At 42.9% G+C, this 21,970-nt stretch overlaps 1 long non-coding RNA gene across 1 annotated transcript; it reads left to right on the top strand.

Annotated features, from left to right (window-relative positions):
* Nucleotides 1-7,005: 7,005 nt before the first annotated feature.
* On the top strand, nt 7,006-20,992 carry LOC143982382 (uncharacterized). The gene is made up of 2 exons (XR_013274445.1): nt 7,006-7,370; nt 20,675-20,992. It is a non-coding gene; the product is annotated as an uncharacterized LOC143982382 (long non-coding RNA).
* The last annotated feature ends 978 nt before the right edge of the window (nt 20,993-21,970 follow it).

Here is a 21,970-nt window from a genome sequence, read left to right as displayed (position 1 = left end):
ATAAACCTGTAGCTCCCCAGTGCCAGTAGTACCCATGCAGCCCGAGACCATGACACTGCCACCACTATGCTTGACTGTAGGCAAGACACACTTGTCTTTGTACTCCTCACCTGGTTGTCGCCACACACACTTGACCTCAGGACATGGTTCCAGTAATCCATGTCCTTTGTCTGCTTGTCTTCAGCAAACTGTTTGCAGGTTTTCTTGTGCATCATCTTTAGAAGAGGCTTCCTTCTGGGACTACAGCAATGCAGACCAATTTGATGCAGTGTGCGGCACATGGTCTGCGCACTGACAGGCTGACCCTCCACCCTTTCAACCTCTGCAGCAATGCTGGCAGCAGTCATACGCCTATTTCCCACCAAAAAACTCTGGATATGACACTGAGCACATGCACTCAACTTCTTTGGTCGACCTTGGCGAGGCCTTTTCTGAATGGAACCTGTCCCGTTAAACTGCTGTATTGTCTTGGCCACCGTGCTGCAGCTCAGTTTCAGGGTCTTGGCAACCCTCTTATATGTCTTGGCCATCTTTATGTAGAACAACAATTCTTTTTTTCAGATCCTCAGAGAGTTCTTTGTCATGAGGTGCCATGTTGAACTTCCAGTGACCAGTATGAGAGTGTGAGAGCGATAACACCAAATTTAATACACCTGCTCCCCATTCACACCTGAGACCTTGTAACACTAATGAGTCACAGGACACTGGGGAGGGAAAATGGCTAATTGGGCCCAATTTGGACATTTTGACTTAGGGGTGTATGCACTTTTGTTGCTAGCGGTTTAGACATTAATGACTGTGTGTTGAGTTATTTTGAGGGGACAGTAAATTTACACTGTTATACAAGCTGGACACTGACTTCTTTACATTGTAGCAAAGTGTCATTTCTTCAGTGTTGTCACATGAAAAGATATAATAAAATATTTACAAAAATGTGAGGTGTGTACTCACTTTTGTAAGATACTGTATCCTCTCAAGGAGAACGGTATTTCCCATATGGGTCACCCAAGTTTTAATGGATGTGGAGTCAAGCACTACTCTATAAATAATTAATCATATAACTACCAAAATATGTGTTAAGAAAAGACAGTGTAAAATAAAACTAGATTTTAAAAAACACCTCATGATTTAACTACACATTTTTTGTGTATTTTTCCTGGTCCATGTAATTGGTTATGTGTTCTCTGCTTGCATTCTTTGAATTAAATTGTCTTATTTTCCCATCTCAGAAAGTTAGGAGAAATGACAACAGTTGTAAAGAACTTCAGATTATTTTTCCTTAAAAAATGTTTCAGGTCATTGATGTAGCAAGGTTTCTGGCCTCCTTCAGTCTAATGAGAACTTCCAGTGCCAGAGATAGCTGACATCCTTCTATTAGGGTTGCCACCTTTTCTTCAAGCCAAACCCGAACACTTTAGCAGCGCCAGTGTCCTATCATATAAGGTCCCCCATCCGATAGTGTACGCTGTGTACTGCGCATGCGCAGTACACAGCAACACAGATTCCGTAAAATTGCAGACGATGAACGGCGCTTGCGCTGTGAGTCCAGGTTCTATCCCCACCATCCAAGTGGACATAGAGTAGGAATATAAAAGAGCCGAGCACAGCGAGGCCGAGCCCAAAGCAAAGCTCGCCCATGAGGGGCCCTCTAATATTCACAACCCTATGTCCGCTTGGATGGTGGGGCTACCACCTCCACTCACGGCGCAGGCGCTGTTCAGCTTCGGAGATTTTCCGAAGCTTCATCTGCCAGAACATCGGCAAATATTTTTTTTTTGTAGTACATTAAATTCATTACCACTGTACATTGTAATGAACATCTTTTTTTATGTTGTATACACTATACATATAGTTTTGTGATTAAATAACATTTCTGGAGGGGGTGATGGGTGCAGTATGTACAGGAGAGAAGTGCTATGATGGGTGTAGTATGTACAGGAGAGGAGTGTGGAGGGTATGATGGGTGTAGTATGTACAGGAGAGGATTGCTATGATGGGTGTAGTATGTACAGGAGAGGAGTGCTATGATGGGTGCAGTATGTACAGGAGAGGAGTGTGGATGGTATGATGGGTGTAGTATGTACAGGAGAGAATTGCTATGATGGGTGTAGTATGTACAGGAGAGGAGTGCTATGATGGGTGCAGTATGTACAGGAGAGGAGTGTGGAGGGTATGATGGGTGCAGTATGTACAGGAGAGGGGTGCAGAGGGTATGATGGGTGCAGTATGTACAGGAGAGGGGTGCAGAGGGTATGATGGGGGCTGCATGTACAGGAGAGGAGTGTGAAGGGTATGATGGGTGCAGTATGTACAGGAGAGGGGTGTGGAGGGTATGATGGGTGCAGTATGTACAGGAGAGGAGTGTGAAGGGTATGATGGGTGCAGTATGTACAGGAGAGGGGTGTGGAGGGTATGATGGGTGCAGTATGTACAGGAGAGGAGTGTGGAGGGTATGATGGGTGCAGTATGTACAGGAGAGGAGTGTGGAGGGTATGATGGGGGCAGTATGTACAGGAGAGGGGTGTGGAGGGTATGATGGGTGCAGTATGTACAGGAGAGGGGTGTGGAGGGTATGATGGGTGCAGTATGTATAGGAGAGGGGTGTGGAGGGTATGATTGGTGCAGTATGTACAGGAGAGGAGTGTGAAGGGTATGATGGGTGCAGTATGTAAAGGGGAGGGGTGTGGAGGGTATGATGGGTGCAGTATGTACAGGAGAGGAGTGTGGAGGGTATGATGGGTGTAGTATGTACAGGAGAGGATTGCTATGATGGGTGTAGTATGTACAGGAGAGGAGTGCTATGATGGGTGCAGTATGTACAGGAGAGGAGTGCTATGATGGGTGCAGTATGTACAGGAGAGGAGTGTGGAGGGTATGATGGGTGCAGTATGTACAGGAGAGGAGTGCGGAGGGTATGATAGGGGCAGTATGTACAGGAGAGGGGTGCAGAGGGTATAATGGGGGCAGTATGTACAGGAGAGAGGTGCAGAGGGTATGATGGGTGCAGTATGTACAGGAGAGGGGTACAGAGGATATGATGGGGGCTGCATGTACATGAGAGGAGTGTGAAGGGTATGATGGGTGCAGTATGAACAGGAGAGGGGTGTGGAGGGTATTATGGGTGCAGTATGTACAGGAGAGGCGTGTGGAGGGTATGATGGGGGCAGTATGTACAGGAGAGGGGTGCAGAGGGTATGATGGGGGCAGAATGTACAGGAGAGGGGTGCAGAGGGTATGATGGAGGCAGTATGTACAGGAGAGGGGTGCAGAGGGTATGATGGAGGCAGTATGTACAGGAGAGGGGTGCAGAGGGTATGATGGGTGCAGTATGTACAGGAGAGGGGTGCAGAGGGTATGATGGAGGCAGTATGTACAGGAGAGGGGTGCAGAGGGTATGATGGAGGCAGTATGTACAGGAGAGGGGTGTAGAGGGTATGATGGGTGCAGTATGTACAGGAGAGGGGTGCAGAGGGTATGATGGAGGCAGTATGTACAGGAGAGGGGTGCAGAGGGTATGATGGAGGCAGTATGTACAGGAGAGGGGTGCAAAGGGTATGATGGAGGCAGTATGTACAAGAGAGGAGTGTGGAGGGTATGATGGGGGCAGTATGTACAGGAGAGGGGTGCAGAGGGTATGATGGGGGCAGAATGTACAGGAGAGGGGTGCAGAGGGTATGATGGAGGCAGTATGTACAGGAGAGGTGTGCAGAGGGTATGATGGAGGCAGTATGTACAGGAGAGGGGTGCAGAGGGTATGATGGAGGCAGTATGTACAGGAGAGGGGTGCAGAGGGTATGATGGAGGCAGTATGTACAGGAGAGGGGTGCAGAGGGTATGATGGAGGCAGTATGTACAGGAGAGGGGTGCAGAGGGTATGATGGGGGCAGAATGTACAGGAGAGGGGTGCAGAGGGTATGATGGAGGCAGTATGTACAGGAGAGGTGTGCAGAGGGTATGATGGAGGCAGTATGTACAGGAGAGGGGTGCAGAGGGTATGATGGAGGCAGTATGTACAGGAGAGGGGTGCAGAGGGTATGATGGAGGCAGTATGTACAGGAGAGGGGTGCAGAGGGTATGATGGAGGCAGTATGTACAGGAGAGGGGTGCAGAGGGTATGATGGAGGCAGTATGTACAGGAGAGGGGTGCAGAGGGTATGATGGAGGCAGTATGTACAGGAGAGGGGTGCAGAGGGTATGATGGAGGCAGTATGTACAGGAGAGGGGTGTAGAGGGTATGATGGGTGCAGTATGTACAGGAGAGGAGTGTGGAGGGTATGATGGAGGCAGTATGTACAGGAGAGGGGTGCAGAGGGTATGATGGGGGCAGAATGTACAGGAGAGGGGTGCAGAGGGTATGATGGAGGCAGTATGTACAGGAGAGGGGTGCAAAGGGTATGATGGAGGCAGTATGTACAAGAGAGGGGTGCAGAGGGTATGATGGAGGCAGTATGTACAGGAGAGGTGTGCAGAGGGTATGATGGAGGCAGTATGTACAGGAGAGGGGTGCAGAGGGTATGATGGAGGCAGTATGTACAGGAGAGGGGTGCAGAGGGTATGATGGAGGCAGTATGTACAGGAGAGGGGTGCAGAGGGTATGATGGAGGCAGTATGTACAGGAGAGGGGTGCAGAGGGTATGATGGAGGCAGTATGTACAGGAGAGGGGTGCAGAGGGTATGATGGAGGCAGTATGTACAGGAGAGGGGTGCAGAGGGTATGATGGAGGCAGTATGTACAGGAGAGGGGTGCAGAGGATATGATGGAGGCAGTATGTACAGGAGAGGGGTGTAGAGGGTATGATGGGTGCAGTATGTACAGGAGAGGAGTGTGGAGGGTATGATGGGGGCAGTATGTACAGGAGAGGGGTGCAGAGGGTATGATGGGGGCAGAATGTACAGAAGAGGGGTGCAGAGGGTATGATGGAGGCAGTATGTACAGGAGAGGGGTGCAAAGGGTATGATGGAGGCAGTATGTACAAGAGAGGGGTGCAAAGGGTATGATGGAGGCAGTATGGGGAGGGATTTCTTGCGGTGTCTGTGGGGTGACTATAGAATGAAGTCCCTCAGCTGGGGGGTAGGAAGCGGCTCAGAGTGATGTCTGTATGAAGTGGTCTGGGGGTGATATAAGCTGGGGGGGAGTTGGGGGCTGATAAGTGGTCAGATAGGGATGTCTATAATAAAAAAAAAAAAAGCTATTGTGATCATCTACTAAAATATACAACAATACTATTAAATAAAAAAAATGTGTTATAAGATGCTGCCCCCAGCACTCTGTATGTACAGATGATGTGAAGGTAATGTATGACCATTCATATATCCTGTGTTATCCAGGCTCTGAGTCTGGACTATCAGGGGTGTAAACTCACCACATACACAGGGGGTTAAGTGAATGGTCATTAATGACATCACATAATCCTGACAGAGGATGGGGAAGTTTGTGTACATAGATAAGTGTGCTGCTTGGGAGATACTGTGATATCTTTAACCTTCACAAAAGAAACTCTCTGGGAACTTTGCTTAGTAGAATAAAAAGTCGGCTCACCTCTTGATGAGCAGTGGGCAGCCCGACAGCAGCTCCAGTGATTTAAAAAGGATCTAAAAAAACTTGGTGATAATAAATGGCTTCATGTGATTGCCATCCTTAAATAAAAGACAGTTTTTTGGCAAGATCAGTCATATTTTCAATATTAATTTCAAAATTTGACAATTTCTGCCAGGGTAGGCAAAATTTGGAGCACAACTGTATTACATTTCTATTTTTGGATTTGGGTGCGCTTTAACCACTTGCCGACCAGTGGCACGGCTGGGTGAAAAAAATGTTATGTAATGTCGCTTCCGCTTGTGTCCACTAGGGCATCGGTGAGCGCGCACCCACTGCTTGCCCCTGGAGCTGGTGTGAGTACCCAGAGGGCACGATGACCGCCGGCTCCCGTGATCGCTCGTGACACAATGAAAACCGGGATCTGTGTGTGTGTAAACACACAGATTCCAGTTCTCTGAGGGGAGAAGAGACTGATCGCGTGTTCATACAAAGTATCAACAGGAATCTGTCATCTCCCCTAGACAGTTCCATCCCCCCTTCAGTTAGAACACAGAGAAGGAACACAGTTAACCCTTTGATTGCCTCCTAGTGTTAACCCCTTCCCTGCCAGTGACATTTTTACAGTAATCAGTGCATTTTTATAGCACTGATCGCTGTATAAATGCCAATGGTCCCAAAAATGTGTCAAAGGTGTCCGATGTATCCGCCATAATGTCGCAGTCCCAATAAAAATCGCAGATAGCCGCCATTACTAGTAAAAAAAAAGAATAATAATAAAAATGCTATAAAGCTATCCCCATTTTGTAGATGCTGTAACTTTTGCCCTAACCAATCAATATACGCTTATTGCGATTTTTATTACCAAAAATATGTAGGAGAATATATATCGGCCTAAACTGAGAAAAAAATAGCTTTTTTGAAACAAAAAAATGGGGATATTTATTATAGCAAAAAGTACAAACTATTGTGTTCTTTTCAAAATTGTCGCTATTTTTTGTATATAGAGCAAAAAATAAAAACCGCAGAGATGATCAAATACCACCAAAAGAAAGCTCTATTTGTGGGGAAAAAAGGAGTTCAATTTTGTTTGGGTGCAGCGTCACATGACCGCGCAGTTGTCAGTTAAAGCGCCGCAGTGCCGAATCGCAAAAAATGGCCTGGTCATTCAGTGGTCAAATCTTCTGGGGCTGAAGCGGTTAAATGTTGTACTGTGTTGTTGCACGTTTGATAATGACATATTGATTTTTACCTTTACAAAAAGAACGCTCTTACAACATCCTTTTATTCTCTACTTTTTTTAGTACACATTTATTAATTAATTATTAGAAAGTTGTAAAACTAGATGTCATAGAGCAGCACATCGATAAGCTGTTTTAGGTAATTATTCAAATGTTAGTTTGACTTTCTCAATAACATGAGTACTTATATACTGTACCAAAAAAAAACTAAACAAAGGATGCGTATCCTGTTTTTGTGGTTTTCTGCCTATAGGGGATGTGGGTTATGATCAAATTTGGGGGCTGGATTGTAAAAAAACACTTCAGTTTTACTCAGCAGCAGGTTTCAACCAGATTCTCATCACTATCCAAGTTACTAAAAGAACAAAAGTCTTATCTTTCAAGGTCTGTTCAGCAAAAAAAAAAAATACAGAAGTGCCTAGCCGAATCTCTGATATAAAAAAAATATACCTTTTTGGTGCCTTCTGTATAGGAGAAGAGCTTTTTGCTAAGAAGATTTTTGTGAAGATATCTAATACAACATGCAACGGTACCTTGTAATGTGGGCTCTTCTGTTTTCTCTTATGGCCATGGTCCTTGGAGAAGAATCTAGTGTAAGTATCTTCACTATAAAATATTGGCATTTACCAAACAATATCCAGGAAATAGGCAGCATTCTTTCTTCTATACTGTATATCTAGTATTGAGCACTACCATTAATAATAGTTAGAATTGTACTTTGCCGGACCATGATTTATGGGGTAGCTTCGTGTACATTGAGGTCATCATAAGAGCACACGGAGACAAAGTATAGAAAACTAAATAATGTTTTATTGAATATTTATTACAAATATTTTAAAATTTATTTTTTATATGGAAACCGTGTTTTGTTATTTAAAATTATATTGGTTATTTTGTAGACTATATTAATACTTATGGCAAGTGCTAATGCCACTGTGAATACATTGTACTTTATTTGTCACTCTGTTGCTTTTATGTGTTTGAATATGTTTGTTATACAGTATCTTGATAGTAGTTTTCATGGCTTCATAAATGTTGAAAATGGTAAAGGAAGTGTAATTGCTTCCATGATGCATTATTTGATTTTAGCCATATACTAAACATTTGATTGATCCTTGTGCAGTGGCCATGTAGATGACGATGAATGGTGACATATCTAGCATGTATAAATAAGAAAACATTTTTACAAAATCTATCTTGCCCAACATTTACAGGCAATATAATGCAAATCAAGGCAATTAAAAAATAAATACCACTCAAGCTGATCTAGTTGGATTATGTCTTGATGATATAATCAGTTTGTGAAGATGAGTGAATTATTAACTCAGCTTCACAGTAGTAGGGATCAGAAAAATCCATGTGACATGTGACTCAATAAATATTTCATTATTCCAAAGTAAATAAAAAGTTGATTGTTTCCTAGAAATAATTCCTAGAAAAATGATTAAAGGGCAAAAAATATACATGTATCGGTTAGTCGTTAGCATGAACATAGCAGGTTTTTTTCCCAGTTAGGGCTCTTTCACACGGGACGGACCCGTGATGATCCACCCTGTGGACATCTGCCTGCTCAGCGGGGATCGCTCCACTGAGCAAGAAGATGACAGGTCCATCTCTGCAAACTGCTCAGGGACGGAGCTGTCAGAGTGCCTCTCTCCCCCATGGGAGATCGGATAATGATGGACCATAGAGTCCGTCGTCACCTGATCCGATCCGATGACGGATGGAAAAGTAGCTTTTTCCTCAGTCACATTTTTTTCGGATCGGAGCGGGTCGGATGTCAGTAGACATGTCGCTGCTGACATCCGACGCTCCATAGAGGTCCAAAAAAACCTGACAGGCAGACCTGAACGGATCGTTCATGTGAAAGAAGCCTAACATAGTTTTATTACCGGTTTGATTTTTTCAGTAGATCAACATTTTTTACTTCCTTTAACAGGCCAAGCTGTCTGGTCAAAGTGGCAGTTACGTGAGTTGAAATAAACTATATAACACTGACAGGGTTGCATGGTTATAATGGTCAACTTGTACTAATATGGTTAAACTTTTTCCTGTTATGCCCCGTACACACGATCGGACTATCTGACAACAAAACCGTGGATTTTTGTTAGAAGGGTGTTGGCTTCATCTTGTCTTGCATACACACGGTCACACAAATGTTGGCCAACAATTACAAATGTAGTGACGTACAAGACGTACGGTGAGCCGGTAAGATATCTCCATTACGAATGCTAGTTTTACATGACCGAGCGCTTCCGGCTCGTCATGCCTGTTTGTACTTTTGTCTGACGGACTTGTGCACACATGATTGGAAAATCTGACATCACACATTTGTTGGTGGAAAACTTGGGAGCATGCTAGCCAACATTTGTTGGCAGAAAGTCTGACAACAAATGTCCGATGGAGCATACACATGATCGGATTTTCTGCCAAGAAGCTCACATCCAACATTTCCCATCTGAAAACCCAATCATGTGTATGGGTCATTACTGTAACTCAGTGGCGGCTGGTGGTAATTTTCTTGAGGGGGCGACAAACCCCCCCAGGTCGAGTCTGGTGCACCCCATCTATGGTGGGCAGTGCTTCTCCTGGACTTCACTGGAGGCTTCTCTTGCTCAGCGGTGGCGGTGGCATTCCCTTGCTCTCCTCTCTCCCGAGCATTGTGGCGGCTTTCGTTTCCTCCCTCCTCCTCAGTGGCCAATTGGGACCCTTCTCTTTTTGGCCAATAAGAAAACTCAGACCTACTTCTGATTGGCTGGATTGAGGAGCAGTGTTTTAGTAGCAAATATTCATGTTGTATGTCGTTGTAACAATATATATTGTTGCATGTTGTGCTGTTGTAGCACCTGGGTGGGCTCATGGGGCAGTGCTATGCACCACGAGCCCACCCTATTGTGAAGTCTATTAGAGCCTCTGGCTCTAATCAGGTGCTTCAAAAAAACATCCCGCCACTGTAATTCATGCGCCTGGCATCCTGATAGGGACTAGACGCATGAATATGGGGTGGCAGCCGTGAATAGAGCATGGGGTGGCAGCTGTGGATAGAGGGGGCGGCACTCGGGCGCCCATAATAGACTGGCCGCCACTGCTGTAACTGCTTAAATAGCCGCTTACCGACCAGCCGCCGCAGTTGTACTGTGACAGCATGGCTCGGCTGCGCGAATCGCCGTTATGTTACGTCGGTAACATAAATGGCCACGGGGGGGGGCACTTGCGTGCTGCCAGAGGTGCACACGCACGCCCCCCGCTCACTCCCTGAGCCGATGCGAGTGCCCGGCGGTCTCAATCACCGCCTGGCTCCCTCGATCACTCGAGGCACATGGAGAACCGAGAGCTGTGTGTGTAAACACACAGTTTCCGGTTCTCTGAGGAGTGAACTGACAGATCGTCTGTTCATACAGAGTATGAACAGCGATCTGTTAGCTTCCCTGCACAGTCCCATCCCCACTTCAGTTAGAACACATACTAGGACACACATTAACCCCTTCACTGCCCCCTAGTTTTAACCCCTTCACTGCCAGTGACATTTTTACAGTAAGCAATGGAATTTTAATCACACTGATCACTGTATTAATGCCAATGGTCCTCAAAATTGTCCGTGATGTCCACCATAATGTCGCAGTCACGATAGAAATCGCTGATCACCGCCATTAGTAAAAAAAAATGAATAAAAATGGCATAAAACTATCCCCTATTTTGTAGATGCTATAACTTTTGCGCAAACCAATCAAAATACGCTTATTGCGATTTTTTTTTTTACCAAAAATATGTATAAGAATACGTATCGGCCTAAACTGAGGAAAAAAATATTTTTTAATATATTTTTGGGGGATATTTATTATAGCAAAAAGTAAAAAATAATGTGTTTTTTTCAAAATTGTCTCTCTTTTTTGTTTATAGCGAAAAAATAAAAAACCGCAGGGGTGATCAAATACCACCAAAAAGCTTTATTTGTGGGAAAAAAAGGACGTCAATTTTGTTTGGGAGCCATTTCACACGACCGTGCAATTGTCAGTTAAAGCGATGCAGTGCCGAATCGCAAAAAGTAGCCTGGTCTTTGGCCAGTCAAATGGTCCGGGGCTTAATCGGATAGTGTTAGCTATTTAAGCAGTTACAGCAGTGGCTATGCCCACAATTGATCCAGCAGGGGAAAAATTCCTCCTGATCCCCAGGAGGGAACATAAGACTGGCCATATATTATACAATTTTCTTGCACAATTTTCCTTTAGATTTACCAAAACCATATGAGGTTAAACAGTTAAAAAAACAGTATAATGTGTGGCCATCTTTATGCTTTAATTTAGCTGTCTTTTTGTTATCCCTTATACCCTGTACACACGGTGGGACATTCCGACTGATTTTTTCCGATAGATTTTGTCCAAAACTTGTGCTGCATACACACGGTCGCATTTAATTTATTCTGAGCATGCGTGGCACTTTGTTCATCGGAAATTGTCTACACACGATCAGAATTTATTCGATCGGATTTTGTTGCCGGAAAATTTTGGATCCTGCTCTCAAACTTTGTGCGCCGGAAAATCCGGCAGAAAAGGTCTGTTTTTTTTTTTTCCGACAGCATAATCCGATTGGACTTTTTCCATTGGAATTTCCGACAGGGCATTACTTTTACCAGTTAGGGACCCTAAAAATAGGAGATATACCCTAAAACATTTTGTCAAAGCTTTTAGGGAGCCTTTCTTACAATTTTTTCTTCTCTCCGTTGCTGCTGCTGGTAATTACCAGGTGTCAAAGTTGACAGTTGGCCTCACCTCTTCCCCAAAAAGCTGCCACCAGCTTCTAACGTCCTTTCTCTTAACTTTTAAGGTTCACTGAGCTTAGCTTGAAAGTGAAAAGAATATACAATTGACTGTCTTCTGAGACTTATGGGTATTTTAAGAAGTATTGGACTAGGAATACAAAACAGCTCTGGTATATAACATATGCCATCCCGCCCTTATGTACATTACTGAATTTCATAGGCTTAGTGAAACAGTCATTTTTACATATATGTACTTGGTATATTATTGGGGCTCAAAAGAACACAATCCATCTGGTATTTGTGAGATCCCATTCACACCAAGTGCAGTGGGACTGCATTAGGTGGCCTTCTCCAGTGCGGTCCCATTGCAATACGGCCTTCTCCTTTGTGCATAGTCCAGACCATTGCACTGCTGTGGTGTGTGCTCAAAAAAATAATGCATGCAATACTTCTTTTCAGTGCAGCGCAGGGAAATCCACTACCATCCACTGCGGTACTGCTCACATACTACGTTGGTCGCTGGACTCTTGAGGCATGTTGTTTTCACCACAAACTGAGTCTTAAATTGGGGGGTTTTACCCAGCTTATATTTTTTTTATCATTTGCCATGGATAAGTTTTTAGCATCTTTAGCAGACTTATAAGTACTTGATGGTGTTATGTTTTTATAGACCTGCTGGGTGTATTACCATTAAAAATATAAAACCCCACATTTATATACATATAACAACAAATAAACTCTGATTGCTGACGTGGACCAATGTGTGGCAATTAGGACATCTTTTTTGTTTTTCCAACCATTTTTTGATACTACAGTATTTCGTTTCTACCATGAAGAAGACTCCTTTGACTTGAAACGTGTCGAGGCCCCATGTTTTTAAAAAAACAATTGTACGTTGCCATGGACTGTGGTTTGATTTTAGGCCAGTGTTATATGTGGTGTTTTTAATTACTTTTGTATTAATAAAATTAATTGGTTTTATTCCATTGTTGGCTTTTGGTGCCAAAAAAATCCCATCCAAATCTTGCAACATCTATTATGTTATTAGGGATACGGTACCATTTTTTTTTTTTTTTTTTAGCTTAGCATGAACACTGTTGAATTTTGTAATCTACTATCTCACAGCTCGCCGATGCGAATTAACCCTTTAGAGTTGTCAGATTAAAATGTATGGTCAGCCAGACCTATTTTTGAAAATATTTTTGTATTTATTGTCTGGTTTGATTGAATTTAGATATATCCTACCTAGACCTGACATTCATATTATAACTGTCAAGTAATGTGTGGTTACCAAAGTTAAAAGTTTATTTTTAAGAATTTACCACTTTTAACAATAATTATCAAAAAGTATCAGCTGGGGTCAGTCGGTATAAACACAGAACTTCCAAGTCTGATGGAGTGTTTGAGTTTTGGCGCTATACAGCTACAGTTCGCTATACCAGTTCTAAGCCTGGAGCTGGGTCGTTCCAATAGGGATGAACAGTCCTCTAGCTGAGTTGAATTCCTTTAAAATTACCTTTTTCAGAGATTACCTTTTTTCAGCGGATCAGTAAGGATTTTTGTGCAGTGAGGGGTCAATCAGATGATCAGAGTCTTACACAGATTAGCCGTCCTGCTCTAGCCAAAGCTGGAAATTAGTGGGCTGTCAGTAAACCAAGGGAGCTCAATCCCTGCAATCATTTAATAGGCCTAATAGTGACTTTTTGATACGGTGCAGAAAAGCAGGAAGTATACTTCAGGATCCTGAGAAGAATCTACTTTTTATTTTTTTTTAAGATATTTTTTATTAAACTTATTCTACAAAAAGTAGAAACTTTAGTGATCCACAGCATTATAATATTACATATGTACACTGAAGTGCATAATAATTTATCATTTATCGGGTCTCTTGTAATCACTAATATGAATTTACCATGAAAGCACGGTATATAATTCTTTGATTGTATGACCATCAGGTGAGTGTGTGCCACGTTTTTGTATACTTCCTCAGGTGGGGCCAATACCTATCTGGCGATTTGTCTCGTGGAAAGTTTAATGGGCTGGCCAGCCATTTATTCCAGATTTTGTAAAAGGTTTTTTTTTTTTTCCTAACCTCGAATGTAAGTTTATATAGGGGTATCACATCATTGATCAGTTGTAGCCACAGAGATTTCAGGGATGCCTGTGACCCCTTCCATGACAATAATATGGTTTTCCTCGCATTAAACCTGAAGGATACGAATGAGCCTTTTGTCATGGGTTGAAATGTGGAGATCCCCAAAAATTCCCAGCAGGCAATTCTTGGGGTGCAGAATGTTTGGGAGACCTATTGCTGATGAGATGAAAGTTCCCACTTCTGTCCAGAATTGCTGGACGATTGAGCAAGTCCAGAAACAATGTAAAAAATCTGCCGCTTGGCCACTGCCCCTAAAGCATTCTGTTGTGGGTGTTAGTCCCAGTTTATGTAACCTAGCAGGGGTTAGGTGGGAGAGATTAAAAATTTTAACATCAATGATGCGGTCCCTAGATGATATCACTGACGTTTTGTATGTTTCACTAAATTCTGTCCAGTCTTCTTCAGTAAGTGTAGAGTCCATAAGGGTCCATTTTGTTTGGGAATCTGGGGTTGCTATCATTCATGAGGGTAGTGTAGTATGTGGAGATGAGTTTAGTGGGATCAGGGTGCTGCAGTACTTTCTCTAACTGAGGTATAGCTATGGGATTGTGAAAAAAAACAATCAGTGCCAAAATAAATTACTTCCTCCTATAACAGGGTAAATGTTTGAAATCACCAATATATGTGACTGCACAGCTGCTGAACAGTTACAGAGATACACCACACCAAATTCAATATTGTTTTCTAAATAGTGCAGCACTGTGTCTTATTAAGTAATGTGCATACAACATTTATATTAAACATTTCATGATCAAAAAAATATTTGAAATTAAAAAATGAAAATGTAAAAAAATTAGAAAAAAGTTCATCTGTGTCAATGCTTCCAAAACAATCACCGCTGTGTGTGCTTGTCCTCAAAAGGACCAATATCCTGTGCACACCTCCACCAGCTAAAGTGCCTGCTCACTTCAAAGATGAAATCACTCCTCGTGTCCACCAGAATGGATCAGCTTTCACACTCCAATGGTAATGCTACAGTCTCCAGACTGCTCCTCTGTATGGGTGATCAGCGTTTGTATTGCCGCCAGACAAACCTTCCTTCAATTTCTCATAAGTGCTCAATCACGCTATTACTTCCGTAGGTTATAGACATGAAACAACAAACACAAGTGGCATAGTGTACTCTATTTGTATGTTTATTAAAAGCCTGCAAAACAAATCCACTTACAAGATAAAAACTTTAAAACAGCATGTCTCAAATCATCACTTCACTCACTGCAAATCTACACTCACGATGCTTCACAGATTCGGTTCCTCCCCTCTAAACGCGTGTCGGCATCTCAATGGCCTTCATCAGTAGATCTACTGATTTTATAAATTTTGTATGCACATTACTTAATGAGACACAGCGCTGAACTATTTAAAAAACAATAGCTATGGCATTACCCAATGAGCCAAATTGGGCACGTATAGCATGCCGGAGTTGGTAGTAGAAGAACATATATGAGCATGGTAAATCAAAGTCAGCCCGCATTTGTTGGAAGGATTTAAATCCCTGTGAAAACAGTACAACATAAAAGGTATCACATAAACTTGTGATTTATCCCCCCCTAACTTTGCCCAGATAGGTACACGAACATTCCTACCTCCAGCCGAAGGCAGTCTACTATAACACAAGGATACAGTTCCGCGACTTTCCATATGATCTAGCAAATATCCTCCGTGGAGTGGTGACGTTCTCCCCCCCCTGCCCCCTAGTGACATGGTTCAATTAAGGAGAGTTGCCCATCCCCAAATATGCAATGCGCCAGTTCTTCAATCACTCACTAATTTCTAGCTCTTCAAGACAATCTCCTCTCCAAGTTACTATGCCTACCAAGGATCCTGGGCTGTGTTCTAGTGTGATTAATCTGATGCCGTGTCCATAGAAGCCATCCAACCCCCCCCCCCCCCAAACCTTATCAAATTTGTTCAGAGCCCCTCTGTTCATGTATGTAACCTTGTAAAAGGGTATTGCCTTGTTGACAAATGTTTTCCAAGACTCCAAAGTTGGTAACACAGAGCTCTTCCATGAAAGGATAATGCGCTTTTTAGCATAAAACAGTAACAGGGTAAGAATGGTCTGAATGGCCCTGGTAGTGGCCAGAGGCTCCACTAAGTGTAGGAGACACACCTCAATGGACACAGGGATAGAGATTGGAGTGACTGACCTTATACAGGAGGCAATGGCTTGCCAATAAGCTTTAATTGATGGGCATTCCCAGAAAATATGCAAAAAATTAGCTAGGGGTGCAGCGCATCTCCAGCACAGGGAGTGCTGGGTTCCAAACATCCTTGCCAGTCTAGTCGGGGTGAGGTAGATCCTGTGTAGGAACTTGTAGTGGATCAATCTATCTCTGCCAGATACTAAATACTGGAATGCAGTCCCCCACATATCGTCCCAATCGTCTCTGTCCAGTCCCGGAGCCATGGCCTCCCAAGCTCTCCTGCAAGGCCCCAACAGGAGGGTTGTTTCATGGATAATAAATCTTTATATAATCAGGAAACTGTTTTTTGCAGTTATTCACTGTGGGTCAGTAGCTCTAGGTCGCTGGGCTCAAAGTCAAGGGTCTCCCACCAAATTGTGAGCAAAAAGAATGCCGTAATTGAATGTACCTAAAGAAATGTGAGTTTGGAAAATCATATTTTAGTTTTAATTAATTGAATGACAATAAAGTACTGTTTTGGCCAGGATCTGAACATCTACGTTGATAAGAGAGTTTGGACAATATGAGTCGCATTTAAATGGATCTTCAGTAGTAAAATAGCCAGGGCTTCCCTCATCTTAGGGGGAAGGATTCCAGCTGTTAGGGCTTCATTATATGTTTTAAGAAGAAGGGGGCAAAGCAAGTGCTGAAACTGGAAGTATCATTCAGCAGGAAAGGCATCAAGCCCTGGTGTCTTATGTGCAAGCAGTTGCGAAATGGCCAGTGCGATTTCCTCAACTGAGAGAGGTGCCTCTAAATCTGTACTATCTTCCTCTGGGAGGGAGGGGAGTGATATTTGGTCCAGGTAGTCACTTAGTTGGGAATCTCTCGATGAGTACAAGTTTTTATAAAAGACCAGAAATGTCTCCATGATGCCTCTAGGGGCGTCACTAATTAGTCCTTCTGCAGTCAGAATTCTGGAGATTGAGATGGGGGAGCATTCAGGTCTGGTCAGATAAGCTAAGAGAGGGCCAGCCTTTTTTTTATAAATTCTTTATTTTTTCATCTTTTCTTTCCATAGATTTCACATTACATTTCGTTATACATCTACAACTTCTTTAACAGCTATAACAGTCTTATAATATTTCAATCCATACCTCAATTCCACGTCATCCTCCCCCCTCCCTCACCCTTCCCTCCCAGAAAAATAAATAAATAAATATACAAAAAAAAAAAAAAAATGAAAAAATGAATGTTTGAATTTTCACTATAATCCCCCCCCTCACTCCCCCCCCCCCCACCACCACCCGCCTGCTCTATCATATTTCGAAATGTTTTACATCATACTTTCTCTATAATTTAGATATGGAGCCCAGATCTTCTGATATTTCTCATCTTGATCTCTCATTGTCATTGTTAAATTTTCCATTTGTTGGATTTCTGCAATTCTCTGAAACCACTGTGCTCTAGCTGGAGGGCTGCTTTTTTTCCACAGAACCGGGATACATGCCCTTGCTGCTATCAATAAATGTCTCAGCAAAGAATTTTTGAATCTTTCTATTGCCATTGGGATGTCCAGCAGCAGAAAAGTTGCTGGTTTATCTCCCAGGTCAATTCCTGTAATCCTTACAATAGTATCGGCTACCATCTCCCAGAACACTCTAATTTTTGGACATTCCCAAAATATATGTAATAATGTTCCTTCTGCTCCATGACATCTCCAACATGTCTCTGATATCTGGGGGTAAATTTGATGTAACACTTTTGGTGTTCTATACCACCTAGTAAGGATCTTGTATCCCCCTTCTTGATATCTGCTTGCCATCGAGGCCTTTTGATTAAACAACAGCATCTTATCCTTTTGTTCTGGGGAAAACGTAGTCCCTAAATCTCTTTCCCAAGCCTGTAAAAAGGGCAAATCTTGTGAAGTCTCCTGTTCTATTAACATACTATAAAAATAAGACATCAGATGTCTCAGTTCCTCTCCTTTCAAACAGATCTCTTCAAACTCAGTCAATGCCCTTATTTCTACGTATACCTTTGATTTAGATCTAATAAAGGCTTCTAATTGCCTCATTCTGAAAGGGTCTAGTCCTAATGTCATTCCTTTTTCAATATCTTTTTTAGTCATTAACCGATTGCCTACCGAGAAATGACAAATTCTACTCATACCTCTATCTTGTATTGTTTTAAACTTTGGATCTGTCATTCCCGGTAGAAATGCTGGGGTACCAAGGATAGGAAGGAGCGGACTGGGAATTCTTGAAATAGATGTTTTCCTGAATACTCTTTTAGTTATTCGTAATGTCTCCCCTAGTATTGGATGTTTTCTCAATCCCATTGGTATTTCTGTATCTGGAATCCACACTAATCCTTCCAATGGGATATCTGTCGCTGCTTGTTCTGTCTGTATCCACGGTTTTTCGTTTTTAAGCCTACACCATTCCACTACTCTAGTTAAGTGTGAAGCCTCCTGGTATTTTATTGGATCTGGAAGTCCTATCAGAGGGCCAGCCTTGTTACCGTGCTCAAATGATTTCTGTGTGGCATGTAGCATGCGTTTTTGTGTAAGGTCTAATAAACGTAGCTCATGTTTTATGCGACACTGCAACTAAGTGTCTCTGTTAGTTAAACTGGGATCAGAGGTACAAGTAGTTTCTGTGGATGTCATTTCAGCCTCTAGTTCCACAGTATGTTGTTGGATACTTTTACGTAGAACGCCAGTGATAGACATAAATTTACCCCGTAACGTGGACTTGAAGGCCTCCCGTTCAGTAAGCGAATCCACTGTACCAGTATTTTTTCGGTCCAGTAGTTCACTATACTCTTTCCACATTCTCCCTGTACTATCTCATCATCCAGCCAGTATGAGTTCAGGCACCACACACTTAAGCCGTTTCCTGGGAGGAGAAGGAGATCCACTGCCAGAGGAGCATGGTCTGACACTCCTCTAGGTAAGTAAGTTATGCCAGATACCACCGGGAGAGTATCCCCTGTGCCAAATGCCAGATCTATCCGGGACACGGTGTGGAAAGAGTCTGAATGGCAGGAAAATTGGCACTCATCCGGATGTTTCCACCTCCATATCTCGGTAAGTCCATGTACCTGGGCCCACTCAGTGAAGGAGTGATAGGATCTGCCCCCGCCCCCCAGACGGTCCATGGCTGGGTTCATTACTGCTTTAAAGTCGCCTACATATAACAGTGGGCCTGGAGGCCTAGACAATAGCACAAGCGACAGCTTTACCAACACATCTGTGGAGAATGAGGGGGGTACATAAACTGTTAACAAGGTAAAAGTTACTGAGACAATCTGAATCATGAGGACTACATATCTACCTTCTGGGTCTGTTTTTATCTGCACAAACTCTGCATGTAGAGATCTAGCCAGCAAAACTGAGACCCCTCTGGAGTAAGCCGTATTAGTAGCATGAAAAGATTGAGCCAGCCAGGGCCGCTTGAGGGACCTTGTTTTAGAATCAACCAAATGTATTTCCTGAAGATAAATAATGTTTGAACGTTGCTTTTTAAGGACCGAGAACACTGTGCTGAAGCGAGTTCAGTCCCTTAGTGTTCCAGGGAATTTTTAAGTGGTCTAGCCATGGCATAGTAATCAGTATAAAGTATATACCCTGAGGGCTAGTGGCACAGGTGCACCATTGCATGCCATGCTGTTCGGGGTATACCCAACCAGAATAAGGTCAGCCAAAAAAATTGGAAGTTCCTGAAAGACCCTGTACCCCCCTCCCCGCTCGGCCATCCCAAACATAGAGAGCCTGCGATCCCTGAATATGGGAAAAAAAAAAAGAAGAGAGAACTGTTCGGTGGCCTCGCCACTAACTGGTGTGGGGGTTGTGGTGTCTGACATGGCTCCCAAAACACAAAACAGGAGATGAGAAGAAAATGCCTCAGCATTGAAGTGCCCCAGCTTCCGAATAGTCAACACTTGCCGTTGAGGGGATAAAAGAATAATATGATAACTTAGTAATATCTTCAGCGAAATGGATTTGGTCTCAGTAAATGAAAGGGTTTTGATTTGAACTGGTTCACCTTGAACAGGTTATAAACATTAAGGTTCTCTTTCTGGAACCAGTAGGAAAGGGGGTTGCATTTTTCCTCAGGATTGAAGAGCAATTGTGGGTGACATGTTGTATTGGCCCCCTTTTGTCCCATAGACATAGTGAGTGGTGAAACCACCAATCGGCAACAAATAAAGATATGCAGGGAGCTCAGTGACTTGTGTTAAAACTGCTCTGCGTCGTGGTACATTACCATACCGGTCATTCAGCCACGCCATGGCTTCTTTAGGGTTGGTGTAAAATTGAGCTTTGCCTTCATGGATAATGCGCAGTTTGTCCTTCTGTGCGTAGGCCATTTTTTACCGCTACGAAGGAGATGCGTTGTCGCTGAACATCAGCTGAATAGTCAGGCTAAACTGAGATGGTGTTTCCATTATACTTCAATGGTCCTTTCTCTCGTGCAAGATGCAAGATGGCAACTTTGTCTTGAAAGTTAAGGATCCATGCAATTTTGGGGTGGGAGCCTTCTTCATGCTCCGGGAGCCCCACAAAAGGATAGATACTAATGGGTCCCCAGAGTATGTATACATGGGCATTAGAAGTAAAGTAAATAAAGCATGGTTTCTGGAACATTTAGGGAAAATGGCCTACTTTTTAAATGGATTGGATTTGATTTTCACCTGCTTTTGTTTATGTTGGGATTGACTTGCAATGGGTGGGGGCCAAGTAGTTAGACTCAGCAGAATAGGCACCAGTAATGGAACTGCTTGTAAGTGGCTCTCAATTAAGTGAATGCTTACAAGATTTTGTTTTAAGCTTCATGTTTTGTCTTCTGGCAGGTCACCAACGGGCAGCAGAACGCAACAAATTCGCATAATGGAGCTTCGGGGACCACAATCATGTTTATCACCATCCTAATGTGTTCATTCTGTCATTTCATCTTAAAGAAATAAAATATGGTGCCACGATGATGAAGATTAAGAAATGCCATCTCATTCAGTACCAAGAGAGCTTTGAATCTTACCAAACACCCTTTATACCAATGAGCAGAAAGCATGAAGACTCCAGATAACTGATAACGAACCTTTCAAGATATATTTTTCCATATCTTACATGGTTCTTTGGATATTTTGCTAAATAAAATGTGTTAAACCAAATTGTGTGTTGTTTAATTTCAAAATTACCAGTCAGTGACTGTAAACTATTACTAGCAAAAGATCAAGATAAATTTGGTATTTAACACTCAGCTTGCATAGATATTAAACAAAAAAAACTATCACCAGCTTACAAAAGAATTGCAGCTAAAAGCATAGACAAATCAAGTAATGCGAATGCTTGCATGCAGCGTTTTTCCTTTTCATAAATAATTTTTATTCACTTATGTGTCTGAGTTTGCTAAAAAAAATTGACTATTCTAGGAAGAGTCAGTTCTCTAGCACGATCCCCTTCCTTCTTACATGTTATAGTCCTCTCTTTATTTAGTAGTGTGTTATTACTCTCTGTGCTGACCCAGCTCCTCCACTCCCTCTTTAAATTTCTACACAACCTTTTATGCAGCTACCATTAAAATTATAGACTGATCATTTCTTTGTCAGTGGGCAAACATACAAAATCAGTAGGGGATCAAATACTTTTTTTCCCCTCACTGTATATTGTGATTATTATTGACATGTAGAGAAGGTGGGTATTGTAAAATAATCTCTCTAGATGTCAAATGTACTAGACATGCCAAATTCTTAATTCTTTTGTTTTGTTCAGCAGCTTACTGATCATGCTATTTTAGCAGGGGTTTCCTGAGGCCGCGTACACACGCGGGGACTGTTCGCTCAACTTTGTCCGCTGAACAGTGTTTCGGCGGACAGTCCGCTCGTGTGTGGGCTTTCAGCGGACAGTTTCAGCGGACAGTCTGCTGAACAAAGTTTTTCGGAAATTCCGAAAAACTGTCCGCTGAAACTTTGTTTCAGCGAACAGTCCCCTCGTGTGTAGGCTTGTTCGTCAAACTAAGTTCCGCGCATGCTCAGAAAGGATTTACACGCCGAAGTTTGCATTGCAGTGTATAGGACGTCGTTTTCTAGTCCCGTCGTATGTGCCGTTCACGTCATCGCGCACGGTTTCAGCGGACTGTTCGTTCGTCG

This window comes from Lithobates pipiens, unplaced genomic scaffold (assembly GCF_037356315.1).
Source record: "Lithobates pipiens isolate NorthernLeopardFrog02 unplaced genomic scaffold, aLitPip1_a1.2 Scaffold_16, whole genome shotgun sequence".
Classification (NCBI taxonomy): domain Eukaryota; kingdom Metazoa; phylum Chordata; class Amphibia; order Anura; family Ranidae; genus Lithobates; species Lithobates pipiens.
The sequence above is the reverse complement of the archived record's forward strand: the minus strand, read 5'-3'. Positions and strand labels throughout refer to the sequence as shown.